Raw genomic sequence first — 7127 nt, 5'->3', positions numbered from 1 at the left:
TCATTAACTTGTAAAATATTAAAAAAATCTATATTTATTACCAGGCTTTTGAAATTTACAATAATTTGCTGGGTGTATCATGGGCCTTACATGTTCTTTTTGTCTATTTTGTGTTGTTATCCTCACCCTTATTTTGACCCAAAAAAAAAGGAAATAAAAGAAAATACACATCCTCATTCCACATCCTTATGGATAAACTTTTCTGGCTGTAATTGTTGGTCATTTTACGTCTTATTGCTGAGGAGATGCATTTATTCTCTTCGTCTTGCAAAGTGATGGTGTAAAATATGTTTTTTAATTTTTTATTATATTTTGATGTCATCATTAAGTAAATAAAAATATTAATCAAATGAAATATTAAGTTGGTTTTATTAATAATTTGTATAGCTATAACAACTTACATAATTAAATTAGTGCAGCGAAATGTCAATCTAAGAACCGGCTAAAATTGACCAAAACTCGACAACTTATGCAAGTGAACCAGAACTAGCTAGTCTAAACTGTTTTTAAAATGTTTTTTACTATATATTTTTTTAAAATGCTTTCAATACTATAACATTACACACACACACATCCTTAAGATAAACTTTTTATTTCGTAAAATATGCAATACAGTTTTTTGTATTAATATATATGTACTATTTTTATATCAATTATTGAATATATTATATAATATTAAAAAAATGGAATAATTACAAGTTCAAAACATTGACAAGGACGATGAATGAAATTTGAATAGAGAAACCGAATCTTCTGCGATTTAAAAATTGATGGATACCAAATTTGCAAAGGACAGTAAAACCAATTAATAGTCCCCACTATGCCTCATTTAGGTTGCCTACATTTTGCGGCCAAAAAGGATGAAAAAGGAGATAAATAAACAATAAAATGTGAGATTCACGTTTTATACTTTAATTTAAAATTTTCTTTTCAATTCATTTTTTTTTTCTCCTCTACCGAACGTGCTGAAGAACAAACTTTCTTCCAAGTTACTGTGACTGTCTTCTTTTGGTTTGCATCTCTGTGCAAGGTCCAATTACTTTACGTCACTTCCTCACTACTGCTCCATATCCAAGTGACCGTCACTAACAAACAACTCATTAATTAAGGACCTGTTGTTGGAGAAATTAGCCTCTGTTCAATTCTGAGTTCTGACCATGAAATAAAACGAATAAATATTTCAAGTTCTGCTGAGTTTCGCTGTCTGTAATTCTGTTTGATATAAGCGGGAGAAAAAAAAATTGAGGTAGATTTTTCGATTTTTTTATTTGACAGAAATGCAAATGAAACTAAGAAGAATGTGTTTTTTCTTTTTGTAAAAAAGTGAGGAGAATATTAAGATTAAAAATAATATGTACATTCGGTAAAAAAAAAAATATATATATATATATATATATATATATATATATATATATATATATATATACCATTTAAAGCTATCACAAGTGATTTTTGTAGTATTTTGTGAGTGTTTTAAAGGTTAGATTAATATTTTAGTTTTTTAATTTATTATTTAGGTTTAAATTAATTTTATACTTTTTTGTTTAATTTGATTTTCTATTTTTTAAAATTAATTCAATTTCATCCTTTAAATTTTAAAATCAATTCATTTTTTAGAAAAAATGTATATTTTATGACTATTTAAGATAATGATGATTTTGAATTATCATAAAATATGATTTCTTACGATTTAAACTGAATGATCAAATTAAATCGATACAAAAAATTAGATAATCAAATTAAACTAAAAAAAATAAAAGATCAAATTGAATTTAAAAAAATAAAGGACTAAAAAATTAATTTAAGCTATTTTAAAAATTCCTACTTGTTTCAAAACATGGAAAAATTTTCTTTTTTAAAGCCTTTTATTATACAAATTTAATTGTCTTAATTATTATTTTAAAACCTTTTCGACATTAGATTTAATAATCTTAATTACATATTTTGAATTAATCATATTTATAATTTCCTTAATAATGAGATAATGCGAAAGTTGAGACTTTTCTTTTGTGCCTATAAAATGAATGTTCACTTTATTCTCTCTATTTGGATTTTGAGTTTTTATCTTACTTGTTAGTTCTAATATTCCGATCAATTCGGGATAAAGTTGTTAAATCTTTGAGAGATTTACATTTTACGTGAATAAATCATTGAAGAAAATATATTTAACACACGTTTCAGGCTAAGAGTTGTTGAGCTATTCGAATAGGAGATTAGATCAAGGGTTGTGTTCATTGAAGTTCTTGCTTATGAGATCATGTTTCATGATTTGACTTGCCTACAACAATAATATTTACAATAATTTAGTTATTATTTGTTTCATATATAATCTCAATCACATTATTTATTTTATGTACACTTTTAGTTAAACTCATGACATGTTAATAAGTATACACTAAATATTAATTTTGATTACAAGTTTTCATGTAAAATTATATATGTTTTAAAATTATTTTTTTAATATTTATTATTCAGACAAAAATTGCATACTATAAATTCACATTTTTAACCTTATTCAAACTAAAATAGCCATCCAACCTCTTTTAAAAATATTTAATCCAATTAGGTGTGAATAACTTGAGTTCAAGATTTATAATGAAATTAAAATAATTTCAAATCAATTAAATAATTATAAAATACATATCCAAACATGCATTTAATTAATCAATATCAGTATCTGGAGACTGGTCTAGGGTACAGGCCAGTGATGTCCAGCAAACTTTGTACCTTCTGTCTTGAGAGGAAGCTCAAATGATCCGATCCTTTCAGAAATTTCAATCAGTGGCGCCTAACACCCAAGCCAATCAATTAACTATTATTCCCTGCTGTCAGCATGATACACAAAAAAGAATTGAAAACTACCAAATTATAAATGAGTGCTCTAGTTTTGCCTGATGTGGCTGTTTCACACTGAAAGCTCCTTATACTTCTGTTTGGCCTCTTTAGCTACCCACTAAACAGTAAATACAAAATGCAAACCCAATGGAGTGAGGAGACACACTTTGAACCACTCCATACCCTATGCACCCTACCCTCATAGGTCATGCAATATGTCAACACATGAACCCTAACTTCTCTCTGTAATTCCTCACCTTCCAACTGCCCAATCCAAAGGACAACCAAGTATATTCATACATTTATGTAGCCTTTGGGTTTCAACTTTGACGGTTTCATCTCAAAGTGGTCCTCCTTCCGACTTCTTGTTGGGTTGGACAATTGAAACTCATGTCTTGAATTGCATGCTGTTTTGTTTGTTTGACAGGGAATTGATAGAGACACCTTGTTTGATACTCCTGTCATTTTTTGTAAAAAAAAAAAAAAGGTTCAAATTCAGAGACACGAGACATCTTTAATATTAGGACGCTAATGACATGTTGAAATTGCTAGTAGAATCCTACTTAGAAGTTATTATTGAGCAAAGATATAAAATGAATTGAATGATTAAGTGAGAAGAAAAAGATCGCAGGTATAATTTTCTTTATTAACAAAATTAGTATTTTAACAAACTAATATATTCGAACTATCCAAGATATGTATGATAGGGTATCGACTAGTGTTAGGACACAGGGTGGAGAGTCAGACGATTTTTCCATCACAATTGGTTTGCATCAAGGGTCAACCCTTAGCCCCTACCTTTTTACCTTAATTCTGGATGTCCTCACGGAACAAATCCAAGAGATAGCGTCGAGATGCATGCTTTTTGCAGATGACATAGTCCTCCTTGGAGAGTCGAGGGAGGAGTTGAATGAGAGGTTGGAAACTTGGAGACGAGCTCTAGAAACACATGGCTTTCGCCTAAGCAGAAGCAAATCGGAGTATATGGAATGTAAGTTCAACAAAAGTAGGAGGGTATCTAACTCAGAGGTGAAAATAGGAGACCATATTATCCCTCAAGTCACACGGTTTAAATATCTTGGGTCTGTAATACAGGATGATGGAGAAATTGAAGGGGATGTGAATCATCGCATTCAAGCAGGATGGATGAAATGGAGAAAAGCATCGGGGGTGTTATGTGATGTAAAGGTACCGATCAAGCTATAGGGAAAGTTTTATCGGACTGCGGTAAGACCGGCGATTTTGTACGGAACAGAATGTTGGGCGGTTAAGAGCCAACATGAGACTAAAGTAGGTGTAGCGGAGATGAGGATGTTGCGGTGGATATGTGGTAAGACTCGACAGGATAAAATTAGAAAATGAGCTATTAGAGAGAGGGTTGGAGTAGCGCCTATTGTAGAGAAGATGGTGGAAAATAGACTTAGGTGGTTTGGGCATGTAGAGAGAAGACCGGTAGACTCTCTAGTGAGGAGAGTAGACCAGATGGAGAGAAGGCAAACAATTTGAGGCAGAGGAAGACCCAAAAAGACTATAAGAGAGGTTATCAAGAAGAACCTCGAACTTAATGATTTGGATAGAAGTATGGTACGTGATAGAACATTATGGCAGAAGTTGATCCATGTAGCCGACCCCACCTAGTGGGATAAGACGTTGTTGTTGTTGTTGGTGTTGTAATAATTATCATTTTAAAAAAAAAGATTTTTAGAGCTGTAGTTACTCAAATTTAATGGGTAATTATGTGGAAAGAAATGACCGAAAGAAAATTAATGAGAATTAAACAAATATTTAAATTAAAATAGAAAGAAAAAGATGTAGGTGATGAACCTAGATCCACACAAATTTTTGAAAATTAAAATTCCTCTTTTCCTTCCTATTTGAACACCGTCAAACCACCCCTAAATATTTGGGTTAGTGTTGCATCCAACTAAACTGACGTGTTAAATTCAATCTATCATTCATGTAACTTTTTTTATTTTTGCATTGGAATGTGTAAAGTTTTCTTTCAACATCCTTCAAACACACACTTAAACATTAGAAAATCTCTCTAAAAAGGGTTTCTAATTAATCAAGTAAGGATAGTAGGATCAAGGGATTCAAACTCGTACACATGAAAAGAGTGAGAGTAGTTAAATTTTTAATCATTTATGTGATATTTACCTGATATAGTAGTATATATCATTGGTGCATAATAGAGGGGGTACACCGGCCCAGATGCCTCGTGTGCATGTTGGGGCATCACGTGAAAACCCCTTTACAGGCTTCTAGCAATCACTGACAGCAACAGTGCAGTGTGATTTTGCGAGTCTAGGGCAGGGGGCAATGCTTCTAAGGTTGAATATTGTTGGGACTTTAGCTTCGTGCGTGGCTCAAACACAGACCATAAAACAAGAATATTCAATCTCTCCGATTTGTTGCATGATTAAGCATCTGAATATATTACTAACGCGCATAGGGAAGGGAAACATTTTTCATTTTTGGTTAGTTTCTGTCTAGCAATAATTTGTTATTGCTTTTTATTCATTTATCCTTGCGAGATAGATTCCCTGTCTGTTCCCTTTGTCGGTCTTTTATTGATTTCTGCATCCGTGTCTCATTCTGATGTGAAAAGATAATGGGCTTCTATAAACTTTTCTAATGATTTTTATGTTTTTAATTATAAAAAATGTAAGAATTTATTGCATGTCATGTAATTGCACACTAAGATACGGTCCCCTATATTAAATTATGTATTAAAAGAGTGGATCTTTCGAGCGAACCGCGTGCGTACCTCACTACCTCGATTCCTTCTGGCATCAAACTTCTCCTGGGAATCCATTTTGATAAGCACTATGAATGTCACGTTGAATGTAATACTCAGATTGTCTAAATCATTAGCAATATGAATGTAATCTTAGTGCTAAAAATCTTCTATAATACTACAAGTAATCTTTTGGCTAACTAATGACGTATCTGATCAAGGACCCTTCTTTTTATTTTTTATCATAAAATTGAAGATTATGTCAAGTTCTTAACACAAATTTGCATATCCATCTTTTGAAAACATGCTGTCTTATGAGATAGTAGTAATTTTTTATGTTAACGTCTTTTAAGTTGTTATTATTGTTATTTATAATCTACTAATTAACTTCTTTATAAAATATCTCAATTGCTGTTTTTTTTATTTCGAGGTACAGGTTGATTTAATTTAATTTAATCACAAATTGAGGTGGATCCAATGGCGGATTCAACATTCAAGATCTAATGGATATAAATTATCAGTGGATTCAATTATATAAATATAAATAAAATAAAATATAAAAATATAAGGTAAACCCACCCTGTTCTTCAAGCCAGCAGAGGAAGTGGGCGTTCACTTTGCTTTCCAACTCTGTGACCCCGTAATGAAAGCACACGTTTATGGAGCGTAAATGCAACGCTCTTCTTTCATCAAGTCCCGTCTATTTTCTTTGTATTGTATTTTTAATAACGAATACATATTTTAATATATATATATATTTTAATCAGGTCCAAGAGTTTAAAATTAATTATATCAAAAATAGTTTTACTCAACTTTAAAATAAACAAGATCAAACTCAAAAATGTAATTGTATGTTTGATAAACAAATTCAAATCCTGTTTATTTTTGTTAGAAATTTAATTCTCGTAATTTTAATAAATAAAAAGCATGTATTCCCATTTGAATTAATAATTGAGATTAATTTTGACATAGTTTCCAATTTTATTCAATGTTTTCTATGAGTATTTCATTCAATTACTTAAAATCAATTTTATCTACCCATAAAATAAATTATTCCTTAGGATTTTATTTATAAAAAATTGATGTTTTTGAAAATAATTAATTCAATTCGTTACACTAATAATAATCCAAAATTAAACACTTTTAAAAATAGTAAATACTATGTCAGGTGTAGTAATGATTTATTGAAGAAATTATAGTGAGTTTAAACTGCAGTTTCATGTCGTCACAATTACGTAATTAATCCATAAAAGGAAATGTCCAACCAACGAAATTTTATATAACTTTAAGAAGAGTCAAACTCATATTCATAAAAGAACATGAAAAATTTCTTTCAGATCTTTCGCTATTATTCGTAATCTATCGACATCTAACAAATATGTTTTTGTCCTAGTAAAACAAGATCGATTAATTTAATAGAAAATAGATGTTAGGCGAGTTTGCGTAATAATAAATAAGCAAAAGCCTATGAATGAGTTGAGATATGAAGAAATTAAGAAAAAGGCATAATTAAGGACGCCAGTAATGGAAGACGAGAGTAGAATCTAAGCAGTGG

Source organism: Glycine soja, chromosome 11 (assembly GCF_004193775.1).
Source record: "Glycine soja cultivar W05 chromosome 11, ASM419377v2, whole genome shotgun sequence".
Classification (NCBI taxonomy): Eukaryota; Viridiplantae; Streptophyta; class Magnoliopsida; order Fabales; family Fabaceae; genus Glycine; species Glycine soja.
The sequence above is the reverse complement of the archived record's forward strand: the minus strand, read 5'-3'. Positions refer to the sequence as shown.